At 42.8% G+C, this 21,521-nt stretch overlaps 1 protein-coding gene across 6 annotated transcripts in view; it reads right to left on the bottom strand.

Annotated features, from left to right (window-relative positions):
• sulf2a (sulfatase 2a) overlaps positions 1-20,661 on the bottom strand; it is a 47,623-nt gene extending 26,962 nt beyond the window's left edge. For 2 of the 6 annotated variants that reach the window (XM_069155307.1, XM_069155467.1), the window contains exons 1-2: positions 8,042-8,276; positions 669-737 (exon numbers count right to left, since the gene is read on the bottom strand). The gene's annotated coding sequence lies outside the window, so the exon portion shown is untranslated. Of the gene's footprint in view, positions 1-668; positions 738-8,041; positions 8,278-20,592 lie in introns of those variants that run through there. The other 4 variants (XM_069155556.1, XM_069155639.1, XM_069155376.1 and 1 more) reach the window with 3 other exon arrangements.
• Between the last annotated feature and the right edge of the window lie 860 nt (positions 20,662-21,521).

Here is a 21,521-nt window from a genome sequence, read left to right as displayed (position 1 = left end):
TGTTGACTCTTACTAACGCTGTGTTGTTTGGTTCCTGTGGGATCTGTAGAATCCATGGTAACGGGAACAATAATCAGAACCTGACTTATTTCTGTTCAGACGGAGGAGGGATACCCAGGGAGGTGCGAAGACAGACTGTACTGGGGGAGTGATCCTTGCACAGTTTAGTACTCTGATTACATGATTTGCTTTCAATGGTCACTTTTACAAAGCCTGTTCAAGGTGGGATTGTTTAGTTCTTATTCGCTCTCACCCTTCTGTATAAAACATCTAAACACAGAATAGGGGTTGTTCCACCGTTAAACCAGCAGCTAGATACCAATGCTGTTGTAAATGTCACACCTCTAATTACCAAAAGTCAGCATGCTATCTAAAAACCACACACTGGGGCGGCATTATGCCGCCTTTGTTTGGTTCGGTGTTGTGAGATCTTTGTTTAAAATAGGCTACTGATGAAACATGAAGACACAGCCTTGCATACACTGACCCACATCTATCAGTAAACACATGCAAAAAAAACCCTCAGAAACCTCTAGTAGCTGTAGAAACACAACAAAACTTCCAACCACACATGCATGTCAACTCTCTATAGGAGGGTGTGAAAGGGAGACATGAGAGCGCAGAGAGAAATGTCCCTTTATCAGTGAATAAGAGGTGAACCGCCTTACCTTCTTCTCTAAACAAACAGCGTCTGATGCTCGCCTCTCCCACAGAAATCAGCCTCTGACTGCCAAGTTCTGTAAGCAAACACAAAGTCCAGAGTGGATGAATACTTGGAACATATGCAATTTCAGCTTAGGAGCTCAAACAAAGCCAGACTATCCCATAACTGCCAATCCATCTTTTTTTTTTCTTTAATCTCTTTTAATTCATCATCTTGTACGCATTCTGGTTCATCCATGCTTCATCCGGGCCTGTTTTGTCTCTGTCCTACCAAACAGATGCCATAAACTCCCAGTCACCACTCCTCCCTCACATACCCCAAGGGTGGTGACACATCTGTTTTAGTCCACAACACTGTGAAGAACTGTAGAATATGGAGAAAAACAACCCCACATTATGTCAGTTCACATGTTTACACATGAAAAAAAATCCATGTCTGACTGATGCTGTGACACCAGAGGCAGCAGGCCTTCAGCAGGTGGTTTAATTAGACCTGTGCCAGAAACACAGTAGAAATGGTCTAATTTTTAAGATAATTACCTCGCACCCTTCAGGACATTTTTAGCACTGATAATAATCGGTTTGTGTTCATAATAGTATGTAAGCGCTGCTTACACTCAGTCAGGCAGACAAGTAAATTATTATACTGCTTTGAACTTGATGTCAGAAGCAGCTGAGGTACAGAAAAATAGCTGTTCTCACCCAGCTCTTTCCATCAACCTGCCGTCTAACACTCTATCTCTACGTTTGCAAGTGCCTCTAGTTGATATCTTGTAAGCTACGAGGCCTTGTTCTATGTCTGCCTGTGAAGATATGTTGACAGGAGTAGAGCTGTCTGATGTCTGTTCTGATTGGACAGGTGTCAGTGTCCAGCATGTAAGCATTTGAGCTATCTCTGTAACCCTGTGAAATTTAGACCTTAATCTCCCTGATAAGCAGTCTTTGGTGAAGAGTTTTGCACACACTAATGTGAGGATGCACACACACACAAACGCACACACGCACACGCACGCACGCACACACACACACACACACACACACACACACACACACACACACACACACACACACACACACACACACACACACACACACAACCACACACATCCAGCCGTTTGGTATGTGCAGCAGGGCTAAGAATACGCTGGAGGACCTTATAAGCCCACTGTCATCTCACTGCCAAGGCATGTCTCTGACCCCAGCTGCTGTCTGCCCGAGCCAGCACTGCCAGCCACTCATGGGCATCAAAGAGAGGTGAGTCTGGACACCTGTGCCTGTCTGTATGTCTGTCTGTCCAACTGGAGCAATGAAAAAAAACAACCTTAGACCTCTGTCAAGGCTTTCATTACACTGTGTAGTATATTCCTAGGTAGCTTAACAAATAACTGAAATAAAGGCATTTGAAGCCAAGGACACAATGAGGAGCAGGAACTCCAGTTGTGTGACAACAACACAAAACAGCATTGACATCACTTATTTTGACTGGATTTATGTGGCCAAAGATGACATCCACATAAATTTAGCAGCATTCAGCAGACACAGCAGGCTGCAAATGGCAAAAGTGATTTACTTTCTTTTTCTCACTAAAATAAAGGAGTGACAGATTTCATATAAATAAGCGGAGAGGGGGAGGAAGAAGGGAGTGGGCTGGAACAAGCTTTGGGAGACAAGGCAGTGTGACAAGCGTGGCAACTGAGAGAAAATGCGACACCTGGCCTTGTCCTTGATGTGAATAAGAGGATGATACATCAAAAAGTGACAGGGTAGAAAGATGGCTATTACCCAGGCAAAGAGCAAATGAACAGGAAGATGAGGGGAAAGGGACTATTTTTAGCAGTGAAGTAAAAACACGGCTGACATTTTGCTTAATATTCCTTTCCATAAAGTGTTTTATCAGTAATAGTAATCTCCTATTCTTGACAGTTTTTACACCGAAACGTTAAAAACATCTCTAAGCAATATGATCAAATGCCTACATCAACAAATAAAAACAATTTAGGCGACTTCATCCGCCTCTGACTGAGGGAGCTAGAGTGCGTTGTCTGTTTAGGTTGTTCCTGATGAAGTTTGACTGGGAGGGTAAATGAGCGGCTGCCTGTTTTCTTTGATTGGGAGCATTTTCCCTATTGGAGAGGAGGCTGATTGATTTCAGTGGACTGGAACCCGAGTCCTGCCTCCATTGATCCCTTATCCCCAGCCCTGTCTCTTACCCAATTAAGAGTTCACTAAGCCACCACTCCTAATCAACACCACCTTCCTGCCAACATCTCACTGGGGCAAATTACTCCGTTGTCTCTGGTGCTTTCAAACTTCATTTCTCACTTTTGCCTGTGACTCCTCCACTGCAGTTGTAGTTAATGCTCCAGCACAACTGAACAATAATGACTGAATTGATCTGGATTTGTAACGAGGTAGCTTTTGAGGGTATGGTGGGGCGGGGAGGTCAAGGTTAGTGAAGTAATCCCACAGTTCTTCAAACAAAAGCCTGGGGTAGACAGTGCAAATCTTTATACATCTCTGGGAATCAGTTGCTTTACCAGCAGCCAGATTTTAAGGATTAGAACGAATTGAGCTACTTTGGATGTAGAAATCTGGGATGTGTCTCCGTGTCAGGCGAAGAAGATCAAAAGATTCATTAGAGGAGAATTAGATCAAACACAGTCAAAGTTGTGAGGACAGACAGAGGAGGAGTGTGTAAGAGTGAGAGTGGTCGACATGAGAGAAATAGAAATCCAAACATTGGAGCCAAAAAGCTGTCTGACTCAGAATCAATTTAATTGCCAGGTACATACAGACACTGGGAATCTGCCTGCCTGTCTGACTCATTCCAGAGCTGTTGGCATGTCAATCTCTTGATCTGCCCACCTCAAGGGTGCAGTCAAAAAACAAAAAAATTTCAGTCTCAAGTCAGCTGTTCCCCCGTTCCGCCCGGCCTTAAACCTGTAATCCCACTGCTTTGGTGCAGTGAGAAAATCCAATTTCAGAGATCTGTAATTCCATAAACCTTATTAGACACAACAATGGCTACTACACCCTGAGGGAGAGGCACGAGGGAGGGGTGAGGGTGTGATTGGAGGGGTGTGGGGAGCGGCACTTGTGACCAGGCTAAATGCAGGGATGGAGAGCGGGTGATGAATGGAGAAATGGAGATTAAGGTAGAGTTGGAGTGTAACAAATCAGGGAAATGAAGAAGACAGAAGTGTTCTGGCTCAGCTGCACTTCTAGTAAGTTACCATGACTAGGTACAACATGATGAAACGGGTGACACACTGAGATTTGCGGGGAACATTTTTCAACTTGCCAGTCAGTATTTACATCTGGCGTCTATACAGCTGCTGGACTCATTGTCCCTGTTTACCCGACTCACGGAATTTTCTGATGTCTTTTGCCATAGCTCCTTTTCTTTTGTGCACTTTCTTTTTTCTTGGAATTATCCCCTCTTTGCTTTAAAAGCCCCAACAGGGTAAACTGTTTTGGGAGACGTCTGGTATACATGAATTGAATTACACAATAAGAAATAATAGAATTCTTTTGGTTTGGGTTGTTCTACCATCACTCGTGCATCCTGTATTCATTTAAACATAACATCAATGGGCCACTTAGGCTGCTGTTCTCTTAGTGCTCTCATTGATTGTTTACCTAAATTCAGGAGAGTGGGGTGTGTCTGTTTGTTTTGCCTTACTAATGGACACCATCTCTGCACACACCTCAGTTTGAGCGAAGCCAAAAGCAAGCAGTGGAGGAAACACAACCATAAAGGATAGGAACATGAGAGGAATATACAATAGATTCAGCAATAAAAAGCACTTCAGATCCATATGTGAGGGACCCAGGTGGAGAAAATGCAGATGAAAGTAATTACGGCAATAATTACATACGTGCTGATAAAATTTTGCTTATCAGACAGAAAAAAAAGGTTGAGAAAAATGGCTTTGAACCTAAATACGATTTGGGCCGCGTTCCAAAATCTCCCAATCACTGCTCTTAGCAACCGCAGTTAATTCTGTCATAAATTATTCAAAACTGTAACAAAACTGTAGCAAAAGACCACAGATAACCCCGGGATCTAAAAGCTGATTAGAGGAGGAGATTGGAGCAAGGATTTAATACAAAATTCACAGATATAGCAGGGCTTTAGTGACATCTCTGCTGTTTGATATTGCAAGTGAGAAGGGGCCTCCAGCCGCTGTCTCTCCAGAGACAGATAGGGCAGTGAAGCCCATTCTCTGTGGCCAGCAGGGTATAATTACATTTCCCCGTGGGGCACCTCCGCTGCAGCAGCCCAGCCATATAGAGGGAAGAGATTGAAATCTGATTGCACTCGCACGCAGCAGTCGAACGGCTGTCCACACATGAACACTGGGAATCACATGCACACACACTGTGCACACTGATCTGATATGACAGAGGCACAACAGGAAAAAAAATAAACAGAATCACATGCACAAACACACACCAGTGCACTTCGCCTTATTTGCTCTTATCAGCCGTAGACTTCTCTTCAGCCTCTGCACGCTTTTAGAGAGGAGCGTTTGAGAGGCGTTGTCAAAAAGCCTCTCTATCATTAGAGCTGAGAGGAGCAGGAGCTCTGAGATTTACACACTGATCTCCTGAAGCCGGCTCATTGCAGGACCTGTTAACAGCAGCTCATACATACAGATGAGCAGGGATTCACGTGAGTGCTACTTAGTGGCGACATTCAATGTGTTTTAAAGAAGCTTAATGTGGAAGTGAATGAGTAGTGAAACCCTACTTATGTTTCAGAGTTTTAAACTGCCATAATATTTTAGCACCACAATTTAACAATTAATCAAGCTTCGGTAACTCAGATATACTGTATCATGCCATTTATTTGCCTCTATTCACCTTGGATGGCATCATTCTTGCTCTGTGTAGTTATGCAGAATGGCATGGCCGCTTTGTCTACAGCAGATTAAAAAGCAGGCAAAATCAGAACATCTTTATTTGCAAATTCAAAATGTGCGTCGAAAGAAATGGATTGGAAATGCACCAATTGGTGTATCTATAGACGGTGTAGGGCATGCTGTAGGAGAGGAAGGGGAGCCGGTGGAAGAAGCTGCAGGTCTAACAGGGCTGAATGACGGTAATAGGTGACATTAACTTCAGGACCCTCTCATCCAACCTCTCTGTGTCTAACCACAAAAGGTCAAGGCGGCGGTAAAATGAGCAACGGCGCTGCCCCAGCTGCCTGCGGGCCCGCGGAGACCATGGAGCAGTGTCACCTTGGCTGCTGTCATGGATATCTGCCACCTGTCACCAGACTGCCCCCCTGGCCAAAGATGAGGCTGCGCGCTGACAATAGGTTTGTCGATACCACTTCCTCCCAAGAGTGGAGATTGCGGGAACATGTCCTTTGCTTTCATCAACAGCCACGACGTGCGACATTAGCATACAATCCATATTCATGCTGGTGTCTCCCCTCGCCTCCATCGCCAGCCCTCCTGCACATTTTAGAGCCATTTTTTACAAACGGCATGTCAAGCGTCCCATTTTCGTCAGGAGTCCCACATGGCCTCTTATGTATTCACAACACGCAAACAACATCAACAGGTCTCAAGGTCGTCCCTCAGTCTGACTGTGTGTGTGTGCGTGTGTGTGTGTATGTGTGTGGTGTTCATGTGTCTCCGAAAGAGTGTCTGAACAACTGAAAAAGGGTAATAAGAATGAGAAAAATGTCTGATGGTTAACAAGGTGCTGTGCATGTGTGTGTGTTCCTTGTAGATGAGCACAAATCTATGCAGTGAGTGAAGCCACTGCATGTCTGCAACTAATTCAGTGCAGATATGTGATTTTTACTGCATTTTTTGTATTACATTAGTGAGTGTAACCAGGAAAATACTGATAACTGTGCCAGATGATAAGTACATAATAACATAATCGCAAATCGTATGTGTGGGTGTACTCATATGGGTGCGTGCATGTCTGAGTCTGTGTGTGTTTGTGTTTACGTGTGTGTTTGTGTTTACGTGTGTGTGTGTGTGTGTGTGTGTGTGTGTGTGTGTGTGTGTGTGTGTGTGTGTGTGAGCAGAGTGTGTAGCATTCAGCTGCAGTCTTAACATGCCTGGGGACTAGCTGACAGGTAGACTAAGCAGAAGCAACTTCCTTCAGTCCACTGGCATCTCAGTGAGAAAAGAGGCCAGTTGATGTGGGGGTTAGAGCTTCCATGGCAGAGTGCGTTGTGATAAATAATGAATGCTTAAAGAACAGATCTCTGAAGCTGCTTTACTTTCCATCCATCCCTCCATCTTTGCATTTTATTCATCCACCCACCCACCCGTATCACTACAAACAGCACGGGACGTTCAGCTGTCTCTGTCATGAATATTTCAGCCTTTAGGTCAGTGCTCGCACCCTCCTCCACTCCGCTGCTCTTAACCACCACCACTTGGTGATGACACAGGCTTTTGACCCATAAAGATATTGACAAAACACTGATAGTGAGTGTATTCACTGGGACCAGTCTGGCAGACTAAAGCTGTGCAGGCTTCTATAGGAGTGGCAGCGGCTGCAACTGTTGAAATGGCGACTCTTGAATGAACGCTGAGTGGTGGATACCTAATCAGTTCCCTAAAAAAACAGAAAAAAGGGGGGAGCACATGGCAGCTCATCCAACACTGGACTGGTCCTGCCTTTGGAAAAAGTTATATTTTCACTGCTGTTGTTTTTGTTCTAATTTTAAACCCCACACACTATTCAGCAGCAGTCAGGATTATATCTGTCTGAGTAAATACAAAGCAACGCTGAGACAATGAATGTTCCATTTTTCAAAACACTGCAGACTGTGAAACACGAGGACAAAGACAACTAATCACAAAATGGGATTCAAAACCAAGGCAGACCAAACAACTGTAAAAGCTGTACCTACTTATTTCCCTGAACAAATTGGATTCTTACAGATTCTCCTCATTAGTAATCTTTCAATGGCATATTATAAGTTTTACAAAAACACAAACGCCACTTAAAAGACAATCACTTCGAAACCTAATGGAGACACAGCACATGTCGACAGCGTCCAGCCCAAAACCGACCAACTTGTTCCACTGAATAAACGGCAGCTTGTCTCCTCGCTGCTCGGATTCAGAGCCAGATACTCCAGTGCAGCCGATGAACAAGAGGTCTCATCTTTCTTACCCCGATGAGCAGTGCCGTTAGCGACTCCATGCATAAATCTCAGAGGCGAACAGAATGGATCAGAGCATTCAAGTGTAAACTAGGGCAAAGCTCCAGCACTGTACCTTCTAGATATGCTACTCTGGAAGGAAGTCCTGTGGAGGAACAAGCGATCACATGCTGAGGGATAAACATGCCGCTTTCTGTCATCTGTCACAAACACACACACAAATACCAATTCACACACCTGGTTGGTTAGTCCAGTACCATCCAGTCCCGTCTGCTCGGTTCAGATCTGGTCCGCTGTGCTGGCAGTGTGAGGAGCTCGTTTCACCCCCCACACAGCCCGGTGCAGACAGCTCACTGTTATAGATGCACTGACAAGTGAAAGGAGGGAGGCGTGGTTTCACATGAGATAAATAAAAGAGGGAGGGAAAGAGGGAGGAGAGAGGCTCCCTCAATCTACAATTCAATTTTGCCCTCACTCTCTTTTTCAGCAGTGTTTCTGTCCTCCTCTTCTTTTAGCGTTTTCTTGCTGTTACTCCTGCGCTCCTTCTCTTTTTCCATCTTCCTCCCTGCATGTTATTTGTCACTGCTTCTCTGTTTCCATTAGTTTTAGCCTTTCTTCTCCTGTGTTACTTCCTGTCTCTCTCATTCTCCTTGTCACATTTTCCTCTACCTCTCTCGACTTTCATTCATGGAGCAGTAGTGTGTGTGTGTGTGTGTGTGTGTGTGTGTGTGTGTGTGTGTGTGTGTGTGTGTGTGTGTGTGTGTGTGTGTGTGTGTGTGTGTGTGTGTGTGTGTGTGTGTGTGTGTGTGTGTGTGAGCAAGACAGTGAACCAGAGCAGCTCTGGCCATCTGTTGGAGCCTGTTAACTTCCCCTATTCACAGTCTCATAAAGGCAGAGGCACACAGAGGAGTAAGAGAGAAAAGAATGGGAGGGAACGAAGGATCAATCTTAATGCTGCAGGGTTGGGGAGGGAAAGCACAGCCTGGCACACACACACCATATCTATCAGGCTGGCACCTCTGAGGAGAGCTGGCGTGGGTATGCCTGCTCACTGGGTCCAGGCAGCACAGGGGATTTGGCTCACAGTGCACAGGCATGCAGATAAAAAGAAATGCACACCCAAATCAATTTATACACAAGCGCACAAAAAGGATATGAGAGTTCACACACACACACACACACACACACACACACACACAAATCTACAAAACCAATTTCCTTTTTGACAAAACAAACAGGATCTATCAAGATGGATAATCGTACAAACTCAAAGAGACAAGGGGGACAGGGGACAATTCTAAAAACTCACATGTGCACAGCCTGCCCCGAGTCCTTCTATCACAGAAGAGCTAAAGCAGGCATTTTCCTGCCTAGTTTAAACCAGGTATTTCTCCCGAGTGCCGGTGTCAATTCCCATCCCTGACCAGGAGGGAAAGGTGCGGCGAATGGTGGAGGCATCCATCACTGTCTGCACCAGCCGTCCCATGATGGATGCGCCTGTTTATCCCTCTCTGCAGGTTATTTAGATGCAGTCACAGCCAGAAAGATTAGTGATGGAGAACCTCTGCACCTCTTTGCTTCTCCTCCCACCCCATCTAATCAATAACACTCTTATCTATTATCTGCATTTTGAGGTATTTCTCCATGGAAATTTGAAGCAGCGAGAGAAAGAGAGATTAATTGTCCACCCCCTCTCAGTGTTTTCAATTACAACGTCTGCAATGGATCATCTATCTGTCAGCTTGGCACACTATGCTATTTGTGTCACTGCAAAGAGATGAAACCATGCTGTTTTTGAGAAAATCAAACAGCAATTTACTGGCCGTGACTGTCCTTTGCAGATGCAAAACAGTCTATTCAGAGCAGGAGATTTGCATGGCATTTGAGGATAAAGAAAATGATATTTCCTGCTTTAACATCAGGTGTATTCAACACTAATCCTGATAAAAAAAAAATAATTAAAAAATGAACAGAAAACAAACAAAAGCATTGTCATTTAAGCCAATTGGAACCATGAGCCCTTTGTAAGAATGGATTAGATTGTTCTAATACTTTTCATTATTATCACAAAAAATACTGAAATTATGAAAAGTGAAATTATGTATTTCTCCAATCAATGCATGATAGATTATGTCTGAGACTCTGGGACTTCTTACATAAAGGAGACATCAAGCTGCTCTTACATGCTGGATTACAGACAATGCCCCAGAGATGGCCATGTTTTTCCTGAGCGATGCCGACATGCCAACACAGCAGCCCAGTGACACCACTTTAGCACATGGTTTATTCATGCTCGCACTCTCTCGCTCGCTTGCTCTCACGCACACTTAAGCCGTGTCATCCCACTGACTTCTAATTGGGTTTAACACAGATCAACAGATGTATCCTTCATTAAAAGAGCGTATATTGACAGGGTAACTTTCCTTGAACTACAAGGTGACATATTCCAACACCACTGGATTCTGGGAAATTCCCACAGAGGGCAGAGGAAGAAGACACAGTAAAAAAAAAAAAAAAAAGATAGACAAAGACATAAAAAACAAGAATACAAATACAAATATCTGCATGTTGACAAAGGGAAATGTCCGCACTTTAAAACTACTAGAAGGGTCCAGACCTTGGACAACACAATTTGCTTTTCTCTTTTCTGCTTCATTGGATACAATGTGGGAAAGGCCTTGTGCGCAACCTTTGCATGATAATGCTGTGGCAGGTGCATAAATAAAAATGAATGATTTCCCTTCTGATAGCACAGAAAGGCAGCTCATGCGGAGATCTTGTCCTTGGCGGGGAATGTGCTTTTACAAATGAATTTGTTCCTTTTCTGTGCTGTGTGCCAGGCTGATAAAAATATCCACTGTCAGCTGGCTGCATGAAGAGGGGAGGACTCCGTGCAAATGAGGCAGACCCCTTACTGTCTTTTCTTCACCAGCGCTCTCTGTCTCTGAGAGCTCTACTCCTATTACTTTCTTGGTGTGGGCCAATCGGTTGAAGGCTGATTTCTCTTCCCCACCCACCACCTTCCCTCTGTCCACTCTGTGAATCCCTGGCTGCTTGTGTGTGCGTGTGCAGTTGCGTGTGTGTGTGTATGTGTCCTGTGCCGAGACAGCTCTACATCTCTATGGCTACATTATGATGAGAAACAGCGACAGAAGGGGTGGGGGGGGGGGAGAGGGAGAAAGAGAGAAAAAGGACACAGAGGCTGACAATGTGGGGACTCAAGGACACAGGATTGACAGAACTGAGGATAAAAGAAGTCCTGGTACTATGAAACAACTCCTCCAACTGAAAATAGCACAGGGGCTACTGCAGGTAGAATAGTAAAAGGGCTATCCAACCATTGAGCACATTGTTCCAGCGGCAAGACAGCCACATTAAACCTACCGTAGCCTCCTGCTCAGCTTGCAGAGGCTCAGACATACCATAAACATGGCTCCTGTGTGTATTATATTGCAATAACCATAGTCACACAAACTTGAGAGGATTAAACATATGTCCAGAGGACAGTTTTCTTGGCTAATTACAAGTGCAAATAGTATAATTAGTCACATTGTGCAGCTGTACTCATTGCTCCTGGACCACATTTCCTCCACTCATATTCCTGTCGTGCAGAAGGTCGACAGAACGGCTGGCTGGATCAGCTAAATATCCAGACATCATTACATCCTGGCAATGTTCTACACCACACATCGTCCTGTCATATGCAATATATTTTCCTCTTATTTATTTCATCCCTCCTGTCACCGTCTCGTCACACGCTACCATTGAAAATATAAATTGTTCATCAATCTGTTATGAAGAGTTAGCTCCATATCCTGAGGTGGTTATATTTTATTCATGACTGTCCCACAATTCTGAATGTTACAATTAAAAAGAACAGAGTCTTCACAAAACTTTCATCAATGCAGACTTCAAATTTAATTGCTAAGCATTTGGACTTTTTTCAGATGGCAGAGTCTGAATAAGTCTCTGACAGAAATCTCTGCAAAACAATGTGAAATCTTGAACAGAGAAACTGTGAGGAAGCCTTTGTCCTCCTTAATTGCACTACAGATTGTTGATTTTGTTCTAGTTTTTTTAGTTCCTATACAGCAACCAACAGAGATGCAGATAGACACAAAACAATATGGTGTCCATTGTACATTATATGATTATTCCACATCTTATATTGTGCTTTCACTATGTCTTACATTCACAATGAAATATGTCAAACTAAAGTATAGTTTACTAAAACCTTAAACCGGCAGTGCTGAAATGTTTTTTCGTCTTCTGCCAGTGAGAGTAATCACAAAAAACACTTGTCAACTAGGCTCCGCTGGAGTCTCTTCCGACTCTCCTCGAGTGGGATGACCTCTTATGCAAATGAGCTACAGGCTTTTATACCGTTTCACCGTGTGAGAGGAGGAACCATGCAGAAGGTTACAGTGGTGTGAAAAGGTGTTTGCCCCTTCCTGATTTCTTATTTTTTTGCATGTTTGTCACACTTAAATGTTTCAGATTATCAAACAAATTTAAGATGGGAAGGTTCACCACTGTTCCATGTTTTCTCCATTTGTGGATAATGGCTCTCACTGTGGTTCGCTGGAGTCCCAAAGCTTTAGAAATAGCTTTATAACCTTTTCCACACTGATAGATCTCAATTACTTTCTTTCTCATTTGTTCCTGAATTTCTTTGGATCTCGGCATGATGTCTATCTTTTGAGGATCTTTTGGTCTACTTCACTTTGTCAGGCAGGTCCTATTTAAGTGATTTCTTGATTGAGAACAGGTGTGGCAGTAATCAGGCCTGGGTGTGGCTAGAGAAATTGAACTCCGGTGTGATAAACCACAGTTAAGTTATGTTTTAACAGGAGGGGGCAAACACTTTTTCACACAGGACCATGTGGGTTTGGATTTTTTTTCTCCCTTAATAATAAAAACCTTCATTTAAAAACTGCATTTTGTGTTTACTTGTATTATCTTTGACTAATATTTAAATTTGTTTGATGATCTGAAACATTTAAGTGTGACATGCAAAAAAATTGGAAATCAGGACGGGGACAAACACTTTTTCACATCATTTTATATAAACTGTCTGTGCGCTAGCCTTGTGACGTAGATAGGCTAGCTTTTAGCCCCGTCTAAAAAAAACCTGAGCTGAAGACGGATGAGAAACTGTTTAATGTTCTAACTCCACATTTCTGTGCGACAAAGTTTACAAACTTTGCGCATGCTTTCAGCAACTCATTTCACATGTATATAATGTATTGAGAAGCAAATCTTGGAATTTGCTTTACAGAATCTTTAAAGCTGTGCAATGGTAGAAAAACTGGTCTAAGAATCATAACCCTAAACAAGATCTGATTCATTAGCTCAAACAGCATCTGGAAAATGTATTATTTTATCCCGTTCCATGTTACCATAGGGCTAAATGGAAGTTAATCCCTGATGCTCACAGAGCATGCCCAGTATTTGCAGGAACGTCTCACCAGATAGATTTGACGAGACTGGGTCAAACTTATTATATGTCTGGACCCAGTATGAAACACTAGGCATTTAAGTTGAAACAAGTGCTTTTAATTTGAAACGGATACAGTAAGTCACAGAACTCAGCCACCAGTGTTTCCACTACGGCGGCATTTTTGTTTTCTTACGAGGGGAGTGCAGAGGAGGAGAGGAGAGAAGAGGAGATGGCTCTGTTTTATCTCATCGGAAGCTAACATCATATTATTTTACGCCACGGACGCTTCATCTCTCGGTCAATTTACACACCTGTGAGTAAAGCATATAAATGAGAAACATTACACTGAGCTGGTAATGAGGGCACATTTGTAACAAGCGCTGGGTGTCAACAAAGAAGAAGCAAAAGTGATTTTGTTTTTTATTATCATTCTCTGAAATACAATCAGTCTTGCAACTTGACTTCGGTGTCCCACAGTAACGTTACAGTAAACACACTCACTCAATAGTAGGACAAGGAAACACATCTTCAATGAAGTAGGAATGAAATTGGCTAAATCAAACTTCCCCGAATCATTAACTTAATAATTAAACATTGATAAACACAAACAACGTTTCATTCCTACCACAGGAAAGTAGGCAACAAACAACAACCTCCTTTTTTAATCAAAACGAGTCGTCCTTGGACAAACATCCATTGTTGACGACAACGAGTGACCAGGGACTGTCTAAAAAGTGCAACAATGAAAAGAAGATATGCTACAAAAATATTTAATAACTACAGGCTCATTCAGTGTACTGTGACCAAAATCATTTCACATATCAATGATCTTTTTTCCCCAATAGTAATTACTCGTAAATTATACAACACCACTTTTTTTTTTTTTTTTTTCAAAAGTAGTGGTAAAATCAACAAGAGACCATTGATGTGTGAAGTGATGCAAGGTAATTGTGGCGAAAAAAGACGATGAATGAGTTATCTAGGAGCTAGCTAACACCCAGAAAATGTAAACTGTGACACTGGGGATATTATGGGTCAAACAAAAAACTAATAGTATAGTCAAAACACTTCTGAATTTTTAGATTGTACTTGGGTAGCTATTGACCAAATATTTTATGTTCAATAAATGTCAATATGAATGCATGCGCACACTTGCTCTTCACCTCTGCTGCGACAACTCCATCCTACGGGAAACACCAACGGTGTAACTTCATTCACTCAGTGACACACTCTCATGTTTATAGGGCCAGCCCCTCTGTTTTATCCATCCAGCCAAAAATTCAGTGTACTCTGAAAAAGAGAGAGATCTACCTGCCAGTGATGGGATAGAACAACACTATGGGAACATGTTTGAAAAGTGCTCAGTCCTACCGATTCAAATATTTGTGTTAAATTCAGGGTTGCAGCATGTGTGAAAGCAGCTTAAAATTAAACGATGGCCCCATGCCATTTAGGGTAACTCTCTGAGTGAGCCCAAAATCATGGATATGGAACTGATCAAAAGAAATCCAGCAATAGCAAAGTTATGAAAGTCAAATCATCCATCCATCCATCCATCCATAATCTTCCGCTTATCCGGGGTCGGGTCTGGTGGCAGCAGGCCAAGCAAGCTGACCCAGACTTCCCTCTCCCCCGCAACATTTTCCAGCTCATCCTGGGGGATCCGGAGGCGTTCCCAGGCCAGCTGGGAGACATAATCCCTCCAGTGTGTTCTGGGTCTTCCCCGGGGTCTCCTGCCAGTTGGGCGTGCCCGGAAAACCTCTAGAGGGAGGCGCCCAAGGGGGCATCCTAATCAGATACCCAAACCACCTCAGCTGACTCTTTCGACGCGAAGGAGTAGCGCCTCAACTCCCAAGTTCCCTCCTGATGTCCGAGCTCCTTGCCCTATCTCTAAGGCTGAGCCTGGCCACCCTACGGAGGAAACTCATTTCGGCCGCTTGTAGCTGCAACCAAAGTCAAAACATCTTTGGAAAAAATATTTTTGGAGCTGAACATTTTTTTTGTTAAATTTGAAGTTCAGTCCCCTAGCTGTAGTTTAACTAACATGCTTCTACCATTTCTTGTTAGTACAAAACACTACAGTACATTGATTTATTGCGTAGTCTATCTGCCAAAACAGTGTGCTGTCAACATTAGTACATGGTGTACAAGCACATAGTAATTAGAACTGGGACTCCCTGCCAGGCTCACAAACGCAGCCGATGTTGTGTGATCCTCAGCCAGCAGGGGGAGGCGTACTCAGGCCTGGATGGAATAAATCTTCCACTGAGCACCAGCAGTATAAAAAAAACATGAAGCATTACTTTGAGGTGAAGACAACTGCACTGATTTGAAAAGATGATTAATATCGATTAATATCTCATTGTCTTCTTTGAAATGGTAATGCTGAAAACTGTCTCGCCACTTTAACATGGTTCTGTTTCTGTTCTTTTGTGTTCCTGCACATTCGGATGTGGATTTTTTTTTAAGTCCAAGTTTACCGTTGGAAATAAATGTCAGCCTTTGGAATAGTGCCTTGTCTTAATGTTTATGAGTATTTAGTCACTGCTGAAAAATTTAAATTAACTTCACATTAGACCTTTTTGAAGAAACAGAGTTGAATACAATTTTAAACAGAATGGGACATAATTGATTACATTTTTATGATAGAACTGAAACCAGACGGCATTCACTTTAATGCAGTGAAGGCATAAATTATTTTGCTGTTGCGAAAGTTAAGAAAAATCTGAACTCATCTTCTACAGATAAACTATCTGTAGAACTATAAACTATCGGTGGCTAAACTTTATTCAACTTGAGTGTTTAGGATTTCACAGTTTTGGGGGAAAAAAAATCCAAACAAATTTGATCAGTAACATGTACAGAAACAAACACACAGGCACAAAGGTACACACTTACTCCATCACGCACTTTGTTACCATCTGTCCATGTGCGGCACCATTGCAGAGGTTGGGAAACTGCTAACAGACCGTGGGATCCACAGATCAAAGAGTGGCCCCCCGTCGAGGTCTGCGCTCCCAAGGAAATCAAGCTGCTATGGGCCAGCGCCCGCATCACATCTCCAGCTAATTAACCAAAACCCCTTTGACGCCATGTTATTTGCATTACTAATGTACAGCACGAGTAATATCTGCCACACATATTAAATAAGTAGTGCTTGTGGGTTTGTCTAACAAGGCACCCCAGTGTTTTTAGCACAAATACATTAGTAATCACTTTAAAACGTTGTGAGGGCGGCTACACAGAGGAGTAGAATTACACAAAAATGGGTGAATTTTATGATGTAGTTAAATGAGCATTTGTGTTAACTTGCTGGGTGACATGCTCAGCTCTCTGTTTATTTTGATACAGATTGGCACATGCAATTCTGTAGTCACACACCTATTGTAGCACTTAACCATGCACAGATACATACACCCTAATGAAAAGACGCACCTTTCCCCACTGATGTCTCAAGTGCCCTCAAGTGCAGCCTTCCAATCTCAGTACTCACCGGAGTAAGAGTGGCCTGAATTATAAATCAAGGGGCTTTAAACGGCTATGTAAATTAGCAAACAGTCATGTTTTGTGTCCTCAATAATTAATTACTTCTTTGCACCAGAGTGGACCTTGGATCTTGGATCTTTTTTGTATGACTCTCTGTGTCTGCAAACAAACACTCGCTGGCATGCAATCAGGAGCTGTCAGGGTGTGAGGAGGGCTCCTGAAGAGCCTGGTGTAAGCACTGACATCACGAGGAAAGGTCAACGCTGCAGGACTGGAGGGGGGAGGTTGGTGTCTGGTAATGTGCGAGTATGTTTATTTTCATACTCGTAGTGACTACAGGTTTGAGATATTATGAAAGTGAAAATGTGTTGCTTCACCTCACTTCTGTAAGAGGCTAGTTTAGACTGCGACGTAATCTTTGTAGTTTCTGTTCAGCAGTTATGCAACTGAGTCGGTTATGTTCTAAATATGAACCCCTCACTGTTTGTGTTTATATTAGCAGGCATCCACTCGCACAGACAAATGTTAAGTGAGTCGCAGCATTCTCGCAGCATATGGACCGCTTACTGCCAACAGCAACACCAGCCAGCTACAGCAGAATGACACCTGTACAGCACACTGTCACATCAAAGCATCCTTCATCGTCTCTCCTCTGACAGTCTTTACTTATCGCAGCCTTCTGTCCACTTCTGCCCTGAAACAGCCCTGTAAGCAAACTAAAGACAAGTGGGAGGATGGAGCAGCGCCTCCTTCTCCCCTGTGAGGAGCAAAATGATGAACTGTGTAAAATTGTATTTGGATCCCTCATATTAAAAAAGGCAGAGATTAAGCCAGTGACACAAAGGCAGAAAAGAGCTGATGCAGACAGAGCAGAGGAGGACCCATTAGAGAGATGCTCCTGTCTGTCTTTCTGTCCAGCTGGGTGACACCTCGCCCCTTAATGAGCTGTCTGAAGTCAAATAGGAGAGATACCAATACAATAAATTACCGGGCTCATCGCTTCCTGTTTGCCTCCACTCAGATATGGCTGAGTAATCTTTCTATCTGGACCCACATCATGCAGAATGAGATTCTGTCAAATCACATTCTACAATCCACAGGCCCATTTGCATAACTACATTCGATGTTTTCAGCCAAACTGGTGACATGTTTTTCTGCAGTTAATTAGATTTTGGAATTAGTTTCCAGAAAGAAAAAAACGAAAGAAAAAAAACAGAATGATTTTTCCTCTGCTTGGTCTTCTATTCCCATTTGGAAGTGACAAGATAAAATTGTGTATAAGGGTAATTGCATGGCAGTGTTGGAATTAGAGCTGGAGAGAGAAGGTATTTTTGCAGTTCGGAGCTAATACTCTATTCCAATTTCAGCCTGTTTAGTATGCACCCTCTGAACTGTTCCCTCTGACATGGCAAACCTCATTAAGATAGAGCAAACTAATTCACTTGAGAACAAGAGCTAATTCTTCATGTCTTTTTTTTTTTTCTACTTTGAGATGTAGAGACAAACTGAAGTTGGGTGTACACACACAAGGTAGAGCTCTTTTCTCAGCTCTTATCATAACACATTTACTGTAGATTAAATAGAAAAGGGAGAGGACGTAACCTTAAGCTACCTTTGAACTGGAGCTGGCGGAAATAAAGAGCAGGCCTTTGTACAGCAAGCCCACTCTGGGCAGAACTGTCAGGGGCATGGACATCTGAGCTGCATGGGATCAGTCCACTTGTGTGTCAATTCCTGCTGATAAAGCACAGCTAACCTTTTATGAAGCAGAGGAGGAGGAGAGGGCAGGAGAGCAGAGGGAAAGAGGGAGAGGAGAGGAATGAGAGGAAGAAAGAAGGATGGACGGAGAGGAAAGAAAAGGAGGGACAATGCTGGGCCTGCAATGGGCAGACATCCATTAACCGAGCACTCAGCATGGGATATGGCATTTACCAAGTACAGCCAAATGCCATGGCAATTAATCAGGGGCTTGAATGCCAGCTGTATCAATACCCCTTGTAACACGGTTATGGCCGCACTTGTGCACACAGAGACAAACACACACACACGCACCTCAGAATAGACCTACACATTTCTCTGTTTTCGTGGGAAGAATGTGGATAGAGTACTGTGGCTCGTCGCTAACCTTAATATTATTTCTACGTCTCAAACTAGGACGCACCCAGAGAAATGGGATGAAAACATCACTTACACAATCACAGAGTAAGGCCTGGGAGATGGCACACATTTTACTCTGCAGGGAGTTGCAAATTGCTTTTGAATAACCAAGGTCTAATTGACAGGAAAAGAATATGCTGTCACTTCACTAGTGCAACTGTCATTAACACATTTTTCATTTTGTATGTGCTCCCAGGCATTATTGTTTTGTTGGCCCCGATCCCTCCCTGGTGCAGTGAATATGTTTTAAAAATGGTTGTGAGCAGAATGTTGTTAGCTTCACAACACTCCCCGAGGGGAACAAAACGCAAGAACAATTCGCTCATTAGAAGCAGAAATGCTTCAAACCACAGTATGGCTGGAACGCACTCAAACAAAGGGAGACAAAGTCAGCGAGAGAAGAGCACAGATGGATGGATAGGAGGGACGGGGGGGGGGCACGAAGACAAACCAACAGAGGTGAGGCAACCTTGTCTTCGACACAGTGAACTTAGTGTGTGCAAGAGAAATCTACTGCTGACATGAGGTGAATTTATGAGACTCCTGAACATGAACAGACTCAGGAGGGAGGTGTTACACATAATTAGATTAAAGTAATCTGATTATAGTTACTGCTACCTGCAATATACAATATACTGTATCCCTATAATGAGTTTAATGTAAAGGAATGATCACTTTATACTTTCTGGAATTTACTCAAAGATACTTGTGTGTGGAAAAGAGAGTTTTAGACTTTCGTCTTTATAAGCATTTTTAAAGCAAGGTATTTGTAGATGATGACAACATTTCTTAAGTCCACACTCAAAACAATATTACAATTTAGCTTGTAATAATAACACCTGATAGTCAGTCTTTTTTGACTGGTCACAAAGGGAAAATCACAGCTGTTACTTATAACTTTAATGATGCCTTTGTTCAAATCAATTTTCCCAATAAGGCATGGCGGTGAGTCAGTGAGCCAGTAATAGCAGGACCCTTAAACTAAAGCAGCTAAATGGAGTCATTTTAAAATGTTGTCTGTGAAAAAGGCTTATTAATTCCATGCTGTGTTATTCCTACCCATAGTTGTACATACAACTTCAAGTCAGGATTAAGGCTGCACTTTTTTTCATGAAATTCAGGAATTTGATTTTAATTTCTCTTTTTTAAGGAATGCCTTAAACCCCTTTGATTTTCTTAATCTTCCCAGTACAATTGCTTTTACACAATCAATGAAAACATGTTTTTGTGTTTTGTTATTCGAGCAGCAAAACTAAACTAAGTTTGGTGACGCGATGGGGAATGTGAAGCTGTGTTGCAAATGGTTAACGTTAAATATTGTGATATCAGACATGTAAAAGAAGGGAGGATGTGCAGATACTTGAATCCTGTAGTAATTTACACGTTACACGTTAGTTGCGCTGCTTTTTTAACCCTGTGTTTGAGCGTGTACAATAATATAACTTACTCCAATTTGTCAGACAGTGGTGTTTCCAAGCAAGTCCTTACATATAAAATGTATACTAAACCCACAAAAAAGGGGATGCATTGCCTAAGATTAAACATGACAGTTAATCACTGATAACAAACACTCTTACATCTCATGGCGAATACATCTCAGCTTGTAAGGCAATATTTGACATTGCAGTACTTCTACTGCCGTTAAAAAAAAAAGGATCTGGATTCCTCCTCCGGCAATTGTAATAAATAGTCTGTTCTTCCCTACCTTGTGCGTGGATGATTTCAACCGCCTAACTTTCTGGCTGAAGACCTCTCTCTGTCAGGCAGAGCTTCTTCACAGCAGTGTTTGCCACAGGGCGTCTATAAAAAGAAAAACAGAGTATAATTCAGTGAGTGAATGACCTCACCGTGACAGCCGCACTGAGACACAGATGTCCCAAATACACCAAACAACTGGCCGAGCCATTACCGACCTCTGTGTGTGTGTGTGTGTGTGTGTGTGTGTGTGTGTGTGTGTGTGTGTGTGTGTGTGTGTGTGTGTGTGCGTGCGTGCGTGTGTGTGCGTGTGCGTGTGAGACAGACAGAATGGATCACAAACAGTGGGAGTATTTGATGACAGACACCAGCCGGTCTCTCTCCCTGGCTGGATGTCTTGGAGCAGTCTGGAAGAAGGGCTGCAACAGTTCTTGAGGTCTCTAATGTTTTGTTCAGAGATTATAGAGTTATATTTTCCAGGCATATCATCTATAATTCATCCAGTCTATTGAATCTCCAAACAACACTCACAGTCTATTAATATCATATTCACAGACTTACAGGCTGATGAGAGTGTTCTCCTGCATTACTGCAAATACAAACACTTGTTCACTGTTTAGTGGCATAAAAAAAAAAACACGCAGACATTGTTCAGACCATTGGGCAAATAACGCGGTACCCGGGACGAATCTGGCCCCCCCAACATAAACTGATGTTTTTCCTCCGTATGATTTTTCGCAAATCTGTTGTTGGCATCTAAATAACAGGCATGTGTAAATCAAAAATAAACACAACCTGGTAAGATAAACAATAATTTGCACTTCAGACACAAATAGGTGTCAGCTTAAAATAGACATAGTGCCGATGGAGTAAAAGTTCGAAGGCAACAATAACAACATTCCACCATAAATGATGCAGGTCCCTGTCTACTGAGTGCGG

The sequence above is a fragment of the Embiotoca jacksoni genome, unplaced genomic scaffold (genome assembly GCF_022577435.1).
Source record: "Embiotoca jacksoni isolate LCO1_2020_lvr unplaced genomic scaffold, fEmbJac1.0.p SCAF_1, whole genome shotgun sequence".
NCBI classification, from domain to species: Eukaryota; Metazoa; Chordata; class Actinopteri; family Embiotocidae; genus Embiotoca; species Embiotoca jacksoni.
Note: the sequence above shows the minus strand (reverse complement) of the source record. Positions and strands in the feature narration are given on the sequence as shown.